Raw genomic sequence first — 12,416 nt, forward strand, 5'->3', positions numbered from 1 at the left:
TCGATATAAACGGCTATGTTCAGAGTGAAATTGCAGATGACACCGTCGCAGCAGTCGTGGCCGAGTGGTTGAGGTGATGGTCTTGAAAACCATTGGCTTCTTCCCACGCAGGTTTGAAACCTGCCAACTGCGTTTCCGCGTTTTTTTTCTCTTCTCGATATAAACGGCTATGTTCAGAGTGAAATAGCAGATGACCCCGTCGCTGCAGTCGTGGCCGAGTGGTTAAGGTGAAGGTCTCGAAAACCATTGGGTGCTTTCCGCGCAGGTTCAAACCCTGCCGACTGTGTTTACTCGTTTTGTTTTTCTCTTCTTGACAGAGTCGACTATGTTAAGATTGAAATAATAGTTGATGCCATCGCCGCAGTCGTGGCCGAAAGGTTATGGCGATGGTCTTGAAAATCATTGGGTTCTTCCCGCGCAGGTTCGAATCCTGTCGGCTGCGTTTCCTCGTTTTGTTTTATCTTCTCGATATGAACGGCTATGTTCAGAGTGAAATAGCAGATGACATTATCGGCGCAGTCGTGGTCGAGTGGTTAAGGCGATGGTCTCGAAAACTATTGGGTGCTTCCCGCGCAGGTTCAAACCCTGCCAACTGTGTTTCCTCGTTTTGTTTTTCTCTTCTTGACATAGTCGACTATGTTAAGAGTGAAATAGCAGATGATGCCCTCGCCGCAGTCGGGGCGGAGTGTGTAAAGCGATGGTCTTGAAAACCATTGGGTTTTTGCCGCTCAGTATCAAACCCTGCCGACTGCGTTTCCTCGTTGTTTTTTGACTTCTCGACATAAACGACTATGTTCAGAGTGAAATACCAAATGAAGCCGTTGCCGCCGTCTTGGCGGAGTGGTTATGGCGATGGTATTGAAAACCATTGGGTTCTTCCCGCGCAGGTTCGAATCCTGTCGACTGCGTTTCCGTGTTTTCTCTTTTTCTTCTCGACATAGCCAACTATGTTCAGAGTGAAATAAGAGTGAACGCCATCGCCGCAGTCGTGGCCGAGTGGTTAAGGCGATGGTCTTGAAAACCATTGCATTCTTCTCGCGCAGGTGCAATCCTTCTGACTGCGTTTCCGCGTTTTCTTTTTCTCTTCTCGACATAGTTGACTATGTTCAGAGTGAAATAAGAGTGAACGCCGTCGCCACAGTCGTGGCCGAGTGGTTAAGGCGATGGGCTTGAAAACCCTTTGGTTATTCCAGCGCAGGTTCAAACCCTGCCAACTGCGTGTCCGCGTTTTCTTTTCATGTTTTCGACATAGTCTACTACGTTCAGAGGGAAATGAGAGTGGACGTCGTCGGCGCCGTCGTGGCGGAGTGGTAAGGGCGATGGTCTGTAAAACCATTGGGTTCTTCCCGCGCAGGATCGAACCGTGGCGACTGCGTTTCCTCGTTTTGTTTTTCTCTTCTCGACGTAGTCGGCTATGTTAACAGTGAAATAGGAGTTGACGCCATCGCCACAGTCGTGGCCGAGTGGTTATGGCGATGGTCTTGAAAACCATTGGGTTCTTCCCGCGCAGGTTTGTACCCTGCCGATGGCGTACTTTCGTTTTCTTTTTCTCTTCTCGACATAAACGACTACGTTGAGAGTGAAATAGCAGATAATGCCCTCGCCGCAGTCGGGGCGGAGTGGGTAATGCGAAGGTCTTGAAAACCATTGGGTTCTTCCCGCTCAGGATCGAACCCTGCCGACTGCGTTTCTTCGTTTGGTTTTTCTCTTCTCGACATAGTCGACTATGTTAAGAGTAAAAGAGGAGTTGACGCCGTCACCGCAGTCATGGCTGGCTGAGTGGTTAAGGCGATGGTCTTGAAACCTACTGGGTTCTTCCCGCGCATGTTCGAAGCCTGTCGACTGCGTTTCCTCGTTTTGTTTTTCTCTTCTCGACATAGTCGACTTTGTTAAGAGTGAAATAAGAGATGACGCCATCGTCGCAGTCATGACCGAGTGGTTAAGGCGATGGTCTTGAAAACCATTGGGGTCTTCCCGCGCAGGTTCGAATCCTGCCGACTGCGTTTCCTCGTTTTGTTTTATCTTCTCGATATAAACGGCTATGTTCAGAGTGAAATAGCAGATGACACCGTCGCTGCAGTCGTGGCCGAGTGGTTAAGGTGATGGTCTTGAAAACCATTGTGTTCTTCCCGCGCAGGTTTGAACCCTGCCGACTGCGTATTTTCGTTTTGTCTCTCTCTTCTCGACATAAACGACTATGTTCAGAGTGAAATAGCAGATGATGCCCTCGCCGCAGTCGGGGCAGAGTGGGTAAAGCGATCGTCTTGAAAACCATTGAGTTCTTCCCGCTCAGTATCAAACCCAGCCAACTGCGTTTCCTCGTTTTTTTCACTTCTCGACATAAACGACTATGTTCAGAATGAAATACCAAATGAAGCCGTTGCCGCAGTCGTGGCGGAGTGGTTAGGCTATGGTCTTGAAAACCATTGGGTTCTTCCCGCGCAGGATCGAACCGTACCGACGGCGTTTCCTCGTTTTGTTTTTCTCTTCTCTACATAGTCGATTATGTTAAGAGTGAAATAGGAGTTGATGCCATTGCCGCAGTCGTGGCCGAGTGGTTAACGCGATGGTCTTGAAAACCATTGGGTTCTTTCCGCGCCGGTTCTGACCCTGCCGACTGCGTTTTCTCGTTTTGTTTTTCTCTTCTCGACACAAACGACTATGTTCTGAAGGAGATAGCAGGTGACGCCAGCGCCGCAGTCGCGGCCGAGTGGTTAAGGTGATGGTCTCGAAAACCATTGGGTGCTTCCCGCGCAGGTTCAAACCCTGCCGACTGTGTTTCCTCGTTTTGTTTTTCTCTTCTCGACATAAACGACTGTGTTTAGAGTGAAATCGAAGAAGATGCCCACGTCGCCGTTGGGGCGGAGTGGTTAAAGCGATGGTCTTGAAAACCATTGGGTTCTTCCCGCTCAGAATCGAACCCTGCCGACTGGGTTTCCTGGTTTTTTTTCACTTCTCGACATAAACGACTTTGTTCAGAGTGAAATCGCAGAAGACGACGTCGCTGTGGTCATGACCGTGTGGTTAGGACGATGTTCTTGAAAACCGTTGGGTTCTTCCCGCGCAGGTTCGAACCCTGTCAACTGCGTTACCTCGTTTTTTTTCTCTTCTCGACTTAAACGGCTAGTATAAGAGTGAAATAGGAGTTAACGCCGTCGCCGTTGTCGTGGCCGAGTGGTTAAGGCGATGGTCTTCAAAACCTTTGGGTTCTTCCCGCGCAGGATTGAACCATGCCGACTGCGTTTCCTCGTTTTTTTTTCTCTACTCGACATAAACGACTATGTTCAGAGTGAAATACCAGATGAAGCCATTGCCGCCGTCGTGGCCGAGGGGTTAAGGCGATTTGAAAACAATTGGGTTTCCCGCTCAGGATCGAACCCTGCCGACGGCGTTCCCTCGTTTTATTTCACTTCTCGACATGAACGACTTTGTTCAGAGTGAAATCGCAGGAGACGGCGTCGCCGCAGTCATGACCGAGTGGTTAAGGCGATGGTCTTGAAAGCCATTGCATTCTTCCCGCGATGGTTCGAACCCTGCCGACTGTGTTTCCTGGTTTTGTTTTTCTCTTCTCGACTTAGTCGACTATGTTAAGAGTGAAAGAAGAGTGGACGCCGTCACCGCAGTCGTGGCCGAGTGGTTAAGGCGATAATCTTGAAAACCAATCGGTTCTTCCCGCGCAGGTTCAAACCCTGTCGACTGCGTTTTCGCGGTTTCTTTTTCTCTTTTCGGCATCGTCGACTACTTTCTGAGTGAAATAAGAGCAGAAGCCGTCGCCGCAGTCGTGGCGGACTGGTTAAGGCGATGGTCTTGAAAACCATTGGGGTCTTCCTGCGCAAGTTCCAACCCTGCCGACTGCCCTTCCGCGTTTTCTTTTTCTCTGGTCGACACAGTTAAATATGCTCAGAAAAAAATAAGAGTAGACGCCGTCGCCACAGTCATGGCCGAGTGGTTGTACTGATGGTCTTGCAAACCATTTGGTTCTTTCCGCAAAGGTTGAAACCCTGCCGACTCCGTTTCCGCGTGTTCTTTTTCTCTTCTCGACATAGTCGACTATGTTCAGAGTGAAATAAGCGTAAACGCCGTCGCCGCAGTAATGGCTAAGTGGTTAAGGCGATGGTCTTGAAAACCATTGGGGTCTTCCTGCGCAGGTTCGAACCCAGCCGACTGCGTTTCCGCGTTTTCTTTTTCTATTCTAGACATAGTCTACTACGTTCAGAGGGAAATGAGAGTAGACGTCGTCGGCGCCGTCGTGGCGGAGTGGTTAGGGCGATGGTCTTGAAAACCATTGGGTTCTTCCCGCACAGGATCGAACCGTGGCGACTGCGTTTCCTCGTTTTGTTTTTCTCTTCTCGACATAGTCGGCTATGTTAAGAGTGAAATAGGAGTTGACGCCATCGCCACAGTCGTGGCCGAGTAAATATGGCGATGGTCTTGAAACCCATTGGGTTCTTCCCGCGCCGGTTTCTACCCTGCCGATGGCGTACTTTCGTTTTGTTTTTCTCTTCTCGACATAAACGACTATGTTGAGAGTGAAATAGCAGATAATGCCCTCGCCGCAATCGGGGCGGAGTGGGTAATGCGAAGGTCTTGAAAACCATTGGGTTCTTCCCGCTCAGGATCGAACCCTGCCGACTGCGTTTCTTCGTTTGGTTTTTCTCTTCTCGACATAGTCGACTATGTTAAGAGTGAAAGAGGAGTTGACGCCGTCACTGCAGTCATGGCTGGCTGAGTGGTTAAGGCGATGGTCTTGAAACCTACTGGGTTCTTCCCGCGCATGTTCGAAGCCTGTCGACTGCGTTTCCTCGTTTTGTTTTTCTCTTCTCGACATAGTCGACTTTGTTAAGAGGGAAATAAGAGATGGCGCCATCGTCGCAGTCGTGGCCGAGTGGTTATGGCGATGGTCTCGAAAACCATTGGGTTCTTCCCGCGCAGGTTCGAATCCTGTCGACTGCGTTTCCTCATTTTGTGTTATCTTCTCGATATAAACGGCTATGTTCAGAGTGAAATAGCAGATGACACCGTCGGCGCATTCGTGGTCGAGCATTCTGCTTCCGGCAGCCGTGCTGAACGGATCGCAGGATCATGAGCTCCAGCGGAGCGGCGACAGCGGCCAATCTTAGCCGCGGAAACAGGAACGGAGATAGCGAATACCAGTTTATTTTGCCGCAAATGCCAAAAGGACGACTTGTTATCAACACCGTGTTTTTACACGGTGATGTACGAGCGAGGCCATACAAGGTCGAAGATTTCAGGGACGCATTGACGCCAACGGGCCTGCTGCCGGATGTGGTAAGCCTCGGTGCATACCAGGTTAACCACTTGTGGGCGGTGACATTCAATGATGCCGCTCCCACAAAACGCCTGCTCGCCTTGAAGGAGCTGCAGGTGAAGGGGCGGCGCTGCGTCGTCGTCGACCCACAGGACCAGCAGGTGCGGCTACGAATTCACTGGCTGCTTCACGGGGTGAGCGACGAAGAAGTACGGACGGCGCTGTCGGCTTTCGGCAAGGTCGTGGAGGTGAGCCGTGAGCGGTGGCGTGTCCCGGGCATGGCCGACAAGTGTTCGACCACGAGAACAGCTCTCCTGAAGCTGAAAAGCGGCGTCAGGGTCGAAGACCTTCCGCACCAGATCAGGATCGATGGAGAGCTGGCCTTGCTGGTTGTGCCTGGTCGGCCGATGCAATGCTTGCGCTGCCAAGGCAAAGGGCACGTCCGCCGAGAGTGCAAGGTTCCCCGTTGCTCGCGGTGCAAACGCTTCGGACACGTCGAGGCGGATTGCGTTCGAACGTACGCCAGTGCAATGGGGCCAGCGAAGAACGAGGCGATGGCTGATCACGTCATGGACGCGGCCGAGGCAGAGGACGCCGCCAAAGGGGTCGGAAGCCCAGTGGTCCCTGTGACTACTGGAGGGGCGGCGCAGGCAGACACACCCAAGTTTCCGGAGACTCGCCAGCTTTCGACTACACCGGCCAGCGCCCCGTCAGCGGCCGAGCCTGAGCGGGTCGAGACGGACGTGGTTCCAGTGGGGACAGCTGATACAACGGAGGGTCAGGGAGAGACGGCGGCGGACAGCGACGACGAGATGTGCGTGACCAGCGCCACGCTAAAGCGTCCACTCGACGACTCGGTAGAGCAGGACGGGACGTCGTCCACCAGCAGCCAGGAGCCGCCTGCGAAGGCGCCGCAAGGGAGGCGGCGTAGTCTCAAACCTAAGCCGAAAGTCCCTACCGACCGGAGACTGGAGGACAAGGCAAAAGAAAACAGCGCTGGGAAGCAGGATGGTCCTGGAGGCGGCTAGCCGAGGGCTGGTCGTGAAGGGTAAGCGCCATGCTCCGGGCCTACTCCTTTAGCGAACAAGTCACTATGGAATTAACTCCGCCATTCAGTATAGCTACGCTTAACGTCAGAGGGTTGGCGGCTAGGCGTAGGCAAAGTCAGCTCTATCGGTTGCTCACAGACCAAGACATAGACGTCCTAGCCGTCCAGGAAACTAAGGTAGACGGAGAGGAGGAGACCGGGAGCATGGTGCGCCGTTTCACTGACCGATATTACGCGGTCGTAAGCCACTCGATAGGAACGTCCGCGGGTTGTGTTCTTTTTGTAAAAAAATTGCAAAGCCTTCTTGTGCAAAGTGTTTTTTCATGTCAGTCGGGCAGAATTGTTTATTGTGACTTTGTTTATGGTGCCACTGAATTCAGAGTTATATGCGTATACGCACCGAATAGTGTAGAAGAGCGTGCTCAGTTTTTTTCTAACCTGTTTCAGTGGACAAAGTGTGATAAGAGGGTGGTTTTGTTAGGTGATTTTAACTGTGTTTTAAGGGCTCGCGATAGAGTCAATAGCACTGGCGTTCGTGACAAAAGCAGTGACGTGCTAGGCAAATTAATAACCGAAAATGACTTGGAAGACGTGTATGAATGTGTGGCAGCAAATCGCGAAGTGATCTACACGCGATTTCATGGCAATAGCCATGCACGTTTAGACCGCATATACCTATCCCTAGATGTATTGCCTATGTGTCACGATTTTTCGGTTGAGCCAGTGTCGTTTTCAGATCACTGTTTGGTTGTGTGTCGCATAGGCATGAAGAAACAGCGTAAGGTTTTCAACTGGGATTTATGGAAACTGAACGCATTGTTACTAAAAGATGAACCATTTTTAGAAGCAGTGCACGAGACCATTAATGAAGTGCTTATGGAAAAAACGGAAACAGTAGCAGAGAAATGGGAGTGTTTAAAGCAGAAGGTGAAAATGAAAGCGCTTGACAGATCGAGCACGCTAAAATTCGAAGCGCAAATAAAAGAAAGAAGTCTTAAGAAAACACTGCAGCAGCTGATAGCCCTAGAAAGTCGGGAGCCTGGGACTTGCAAAGACGAGGTGCGCAGTGTCAAGGAAAAATTAGAACTGCATGACAGAGAGCGTTATCGAGGCGCCTGGGTTCGCGCGCGCGCAAATGATCTTGCCGCGGGTGAGACGCCCACAAAAAGGGCGCTTGGTCTCGAAAAAGCGCAAGGACGCCGAAACCACATCGATAAGGTCTATTGCAACGGGACTCTCGCGAGCGACAATGAAAGCATCGAACAGGCCTTTGTTGCGTATTATCAGTCACTTTTTGCAATTCGAAAAGCGAATGTACATGGTTTTAAAGAAGAGTTTCTCAAGCGCTTGCCGCGGCTTAGTGACGACACAAAAAAGCTTTTAGAAGGCAGAATAACGGAAGGTGAAGTGGAACGCGCGATTGGTCATCTGAACCACGGAAAGTCACCGGGACCCGATGGCCTAACCGCAGCATGGTATAAGACGTTTAGAATAGAACTGTCCCCGGGGTTAGCTGAGCTGTTCAATGAGGCGTACGAACGGAAAACTCTGCCGCCCTCCTTCAGCAAAGCGCATACGATATTAATTCCTAAAACGGACGAAGGGGAAAAACTTAAACTGGTGACATCGTATAGGCCCATATCGCTGACCAATGTCGACTACAAGATTTTTATGAAGGTTCTGGCAGCGCGACTTCAAGGTGTCATTAAAGAAATTGTTGGAGAGCACCAAACTTGTGGAATCAAAGGCAGAACCATTAGCTCAAACATTCACAAGATGCGGTGTGTGCTAGAGTGTTGTGACGAAGATTCACTTGGCGTTGCTGTGCTCCAGATAGACCTGGAGAAAGCTTTTGATTGTGTTGCGCATGATATTTTGTTTGTCATCTTAGATCATATTAATGTCGGTTCCATCATCAAGGAGGGAGTGGCCTTGGCGTACCAGAACTGCACAACACGTTTAATTGTTAACAAGTCTTTGGGGGCCCCCATTCACGTAATGCGTTCTGTGCGTCAGGGCTGCCCCCTCAGTCCACTTTTGTTTTGTATTTACATCGAAGCGATGTGCTTAGCGATAAATGAAAATGAAAAAATTCGTGGCTTCAGCTTGGCGGCAGTGGAAGTTAAGCTGCTGGCATATGCAGACGACATTGCGGTGTGTTGTACGAACAAAGAAAGTGTAGAGGAAACGATAAGTGTTGTGAAACATTTTTGTAGCGTCACAGGAAGCCGCGTAAACTGGGCGAAATCTCTTGGGCTTTGGCACGGAAGGTGGCCTTCAAAGCCGGACCTTTTTGCGAATGTGCACTGGACGGAAACACCGACAAGGTACCTCGGTGTTCCCCTGGAATGTTATAACGGCAGCGAGGAGTATTGGTCGCGTCAAACAAAAGAGACGAAGGAAAAAGCAGACAGGTGGAAAGGCATGAACCTGTCTGTTTTCGCTAGGGCTACTGTGTGCAACATGTTTTTTATCGCTAAACTGTGGTATGTGATGCAGGTGTTACATTGTTCAAGGATCAACGTGCAAAGGCTGCACAGAGTGTTCGCAGTTTTTATATGGGGCTCGAAATGGGAAAGGTGCAGACGGACCAACTTGTTCAGGCGCGTGAAGGACGGAGGTCTTGGTTTGGCGCACCTATTTGTGAGACAAGTAGTAAATAGATTTTTGTTTTTCCGTGACGTCAGGGATCCGTTTTTACGTACGGTATGCCAGCTCAGGTTAGGCAGTGCCTTACCAGATTTTGTTGTTACTACGGATAGCCGGCCCGTGACGTTGCGTGGGTATCTCAAGGAAGTGGTAGACAGTGTACGTTTTTTATCTGTACGCTTTTCGATAGATTATCTAGCAAGTGTTAGAAGAAAAGAATTGTACAGAGATGTATGTGCTATGGTTTTGCCAGTACCATTGTACAGGGCCATATACAGTGGAAGACCGGGACAAAACGTACTGAAGCGGGTGAGAAACATGCAGGTACCTACAGGGGTGAAAACTTTTTTCTTCAAGTTACACACAGGAACACTATCAGTAAAGACTTTCACAGAGGAACGGGGTTTTTTTACACTATGGGGGTCACACTGCTTGATATGTAAGAAACCAGAAACAATAGACCATGTTTTTTTGCATTGTTGGGAAGGGGTACATTTTTGGGACATATTACAGAGGACAATAAAGAAGGATTTTCCACTAGACCCACACGGAATAAGGTACCTCGCAGTAACAAATGATGATGGGGTCCCATTCGATGTAGTGATGTTGACCGGTCTCCACTGTATATGGCGTGCACGAATGGCCGGATACCATTTCGACCCGGACGCAAAACCAGCAGTAATTTATTTCAGGCAAAGCATGTCTGCATTCATTGAGTGTAGCAAAATAGAGGATATCGAGCCAGAATGGTTGTCAAGGTTTGAACCCCTGGCAAACCTTAAGTATTTTTAAGAGGACAACATCAGTACAAATGGGACTGATGGCAATGCTTGTTTTTTTTTTTTCTTTTTTTCTTTGTAATGTAATATATGTGTGTGCAATGATTGCCCTGTACAATGTCCATGCCAGGCAATAAATAAAAAAAAAAAAAAAAAAGCATTCGTGGTCGAGTGGTTAGGGCGATGGTCGCGAAAGCCATTGGGTGCTTCCTGCGCAGGTTCAAACCCTGCCGACTGTGTTTCCTCGTTTTTGTTTTTCTCTTTTCGACATAGTCGACTATGTTAGGAGTGAAATAGGAGTTGACGCAATCGCCGCAGTCGTGGCCAAGTGGTTAAGGTGATTGTCTTGAAAACCATTAGGTTCTTCCCACGCAGGTTTGAAACCTGCCAACTGCGTTTCCTCGTTTTTTTCTCTTCTCGATATAAACGGCTATGTTCAGAGTGAAATAGCAGATGACACCGTCGGCGCATTCGTGGTCGAGTGGTTAGGGCGATGGTCTCGAAAACTATTGGGTGCTTCCCGCGCAGGTTCAAACCCTGCCAACTGTGTTTCCTCGTTTTGTTTTTCTCTTCTCGACATAGTCGACTATGTTAAGAGTGAAATAGCAGATGATGCCCTCGCCGCAGTCGGGGCGGAGTGTGTAAAGCGATGGTCTTGAAAACCATTGGGTTTTTGCCGCTCAGTATCAAACCCTGCCGACTGCGTTTCCTCGTTGTTTTTTCACTTCTCCACATAAACGACTATGTTCAGAGTGAAATACAAAATGAAGCCGTTGCCGCCGTCTTGGCGGAGTGGTTATGGCGATGGTTTTGAAAACCATTGGGTTCTTCCCGCGCAGGTTCGAATCCTGTCGACTGCGTTTCCGTGTTTTCTCTTTCTCAACTCGACATAGCCAACTATGTTCAGTGTGAAATAAGAGTGAACGCCGTCGCCGCAGTCGTGGCCGAGTGGTTAAGGCGATGGTCTTGAAAACCATTGCATTCTTCTCGCGCAGGTGCAATCCTTCTGACTGCGTTTCCGCGTTTTCTTTTTCTCTTCTCGACATAGTTGACTATGTTCAGAGTGAAATAAGAGTGAACGCCGTCGCCGCAGTCGTGGCCGAGTGGTTAAGGCGATGGGCTTGAAAACTCTTTGGTTATTCCAGCGCTGGTTCAAACCCTGCCAACTGCGTTTCCGCGTTTTCTTTTCATGTTTTCGACATAGTCTACTACGTTCAGAGGGAAATGAGAGTGGACGTCGTCGGCGCCGTCGTGGCGGAGTGGTAAGGGCGATGGTCTGTAAAACCATTGGGTTCTTCCCGCGCAGGATCGAACCGTGGCGACTGCGTTTCCTCGTTTTGTTTTTCTCTTCTCGACGTAGTCGGCTATGTTAAGAGGGAAATAGGAGTGGACGCCATCGCCGCAGTCGTGGCCGAGTGGTGATGGCGATGGTCTTGAAAACCATTGGGTTCTTCCAGCGCAGGTTTGTACCCTGCCGACCGCGTATTCTCGTTTTGTTTTTCTCTTCTCGATCTAAACGACTATGTTGAGAGTGAAATAGCAGATAATGCCCTCGCCGCAGTCGGGGCGGAGTGGGTAAAGCGATGGTCTTGAAAACCATTGGGTTCTTCCAACTCAGGATCGAACCCTGCCGACTGCGTTTCTTCGTTTCGTTTTTCTCTTCTCGACATAGTCGACTATGTTAAGAGTGAAAGAGGAGTTGACGCCGTTCCCGCAGTCATGGCTGAATGGTTAAGGCGATGGTCTTGAAGCCTACTGGGATCTTCCCGCGCATGTTCGAAGCCTGTCGACTGCGTTTTCTCGCTTTGTTTTTCTCTTCTCGACATAAACGACTATGTTCAGAGTGAAATAGCAGGTGACGCTGTCACCGCAGTCGTGGCCGAGAGGTTAAGGTGATGGTCTTCAAAACCATTTGGTTCTTCCCGCGCAGGTTCAAATCCTGCCGACTGTGTTTCCTCGTTTTGTTTTTCTCTTCTCGACATATTCGACTATGTTATGAGTGAAATAGCAGATGATGCCCTCGCCGCAGTCGGGGCGGAGTGTGTAAAGCGATGGTCTTGAAAACCATTGGGTTTTTCCCGCTCAGGATCAAACCCTGCCGACTGCGTTTCCTCGTTGTTTTTTCACTTCTCGACATAAACGACTATGTTCAGAGTGAAATACCAAATGAAGCCGTTGCCGCCGTCTTGGCGGAGTGGTTATGGCGATGGTTTTGAAAACCATTGGGTTCTTCCCGCGCAGGTTCGAATCCTGTCGACTGCGTTTCCTCGTTTTGTTTTTCTCTTCTCGACATAGTCGACTATGTTAAGAGTGCAATAGGAGTTGATGCCATCGCCACAGTCGTGGCCGAGTGGTTATGGCGATGGTCTTAAAAACCATTGGGTTCTTCCTGCGCAGGTTTGTACCCTGCCGACCGCGTATTCTCGTTTTGTTTTTCTCTTCTCGACCTAAACGACTATGTTGAGAGTGAAATAGCAGATAATGCCCTCGCCGCAGTCGGGGCGGAGTGGGTAAAGCGATGGTCTTCAAAACCATTGGGTTCTTCCCACTCAGGATCGAACCCTGCCGACTGCGTTTCTTCGTTTCGTTTTTCTCTTCTCGACATAGTCGACTATGTTAAGAGTGAAAGAGGAGTTGACGCCGTTCCCGCAGTCATGGCTGAGTGGTTAAG

The 12,416-nt window shown here is 49.7% G+C and overlaps 8 non-coding genes across 8 annotated transcripts; all 8 read left to right on the plus strand.

The window, feature by feature from the left end:
• The first annotated feature begins 204 nt into the window (after window positions 1–204).
• On the plus strand, window positions 205–286 carry TRNAS-CGA (transfer RNA serine (anticodon CGA)). The gene has a single exon. It is a non-coding gene; the product is annotated as a tRNA-Ser (tRNA).
• A 74-nt stretch (window positions 287–360) lies between these two features.
• Window positions 361–442, plus strand: TRNAS-UGA (transfer RNA serine (anticodon UGA)). Its single transcript has one exon. It is a non-coding gene; the product is annotated as a tRNA-Ser (tRNA).
• A 73-nt stretch (window positions 443–515) lies between these two features.
• On the plus strand, window positions 516–597 carry TRNAS-CGA (transfer RNA serine (anticodon CGA)). Its single transcript has one exon. It is a non-coding gene; the product is annotated as a tRNA-Ser (tRNA).
• Window positions 598–1,446: 849 nt separating this feature from the next.
• TRNAS-UGA (transfer RNA serine (anticodon UGA)) lies at window positions 1,447–1,531 on the plus strand. Its single transcript has one exon. It is a non-coding gene; the product is annotated as a tRNA-Ser (tRNA).
• A 390-nt stretch (window positions 1,532–1,921) lies between these two features.
• TRNAS-UGA (transfer RNA serine (anticodon UGA)) lies at window positions 1,922–2,003 on the plus strand. The gene has a single exon. It is a non-coding gene; the product is annotated as a tRNA-Ser (tRNA).
• Window positions 2,004–2,076: 73 nt separating this feature from the next.
• TRNAS-UGA (transfer RNA serine (anticodon UGA)) lies at window positions 2,077–2,158 on the plus strand. Its single transcript has one exon. It is a non-coding gene; the product is annotated as a tRNA-Ser (tRNA).
• Window positions 2,159–2,696: 538 nt separating this feature from the next.
• On the plus strand, window positions 2,697–2,778 carry TRNAS-CGA (transfer RNA serine (anticodon CGA)). The gene has a single exon. It is a non-coding gene; the product is annotated as a tRNA-Ser (tRNA).
• A 2,093-nt stretch (window positions 2,779–4,871) lies between these two features.
• Window positions 4,872–4,953, plus strand: TRNAS-CGA (transfer RNA serine (anticodon CGA)). Its single transcript has one exon. It is a non-coding gene; the product is annotated as a tRNA-Ser (tRNA).
• Window positions 4,954–12,416: the final 7,463 nt, after the last annotated feature.

The sequence above is a fragment of the Rhipicephalus microplus genome, chromosome X (genome assembly GCF_043290135.1).
Source record: "Rhipicephalus microplus isolate Deutch F79 chromosome X, USDA_Rmic, whole genome shotgun sequence".
NCBI classification, from domain to species: Eukaryota; Metazoa; Arthropoda; class Arachnida; order Ixodida; family Ixodidae; genus Rhipicephalus; species Rhipicephalus microplus.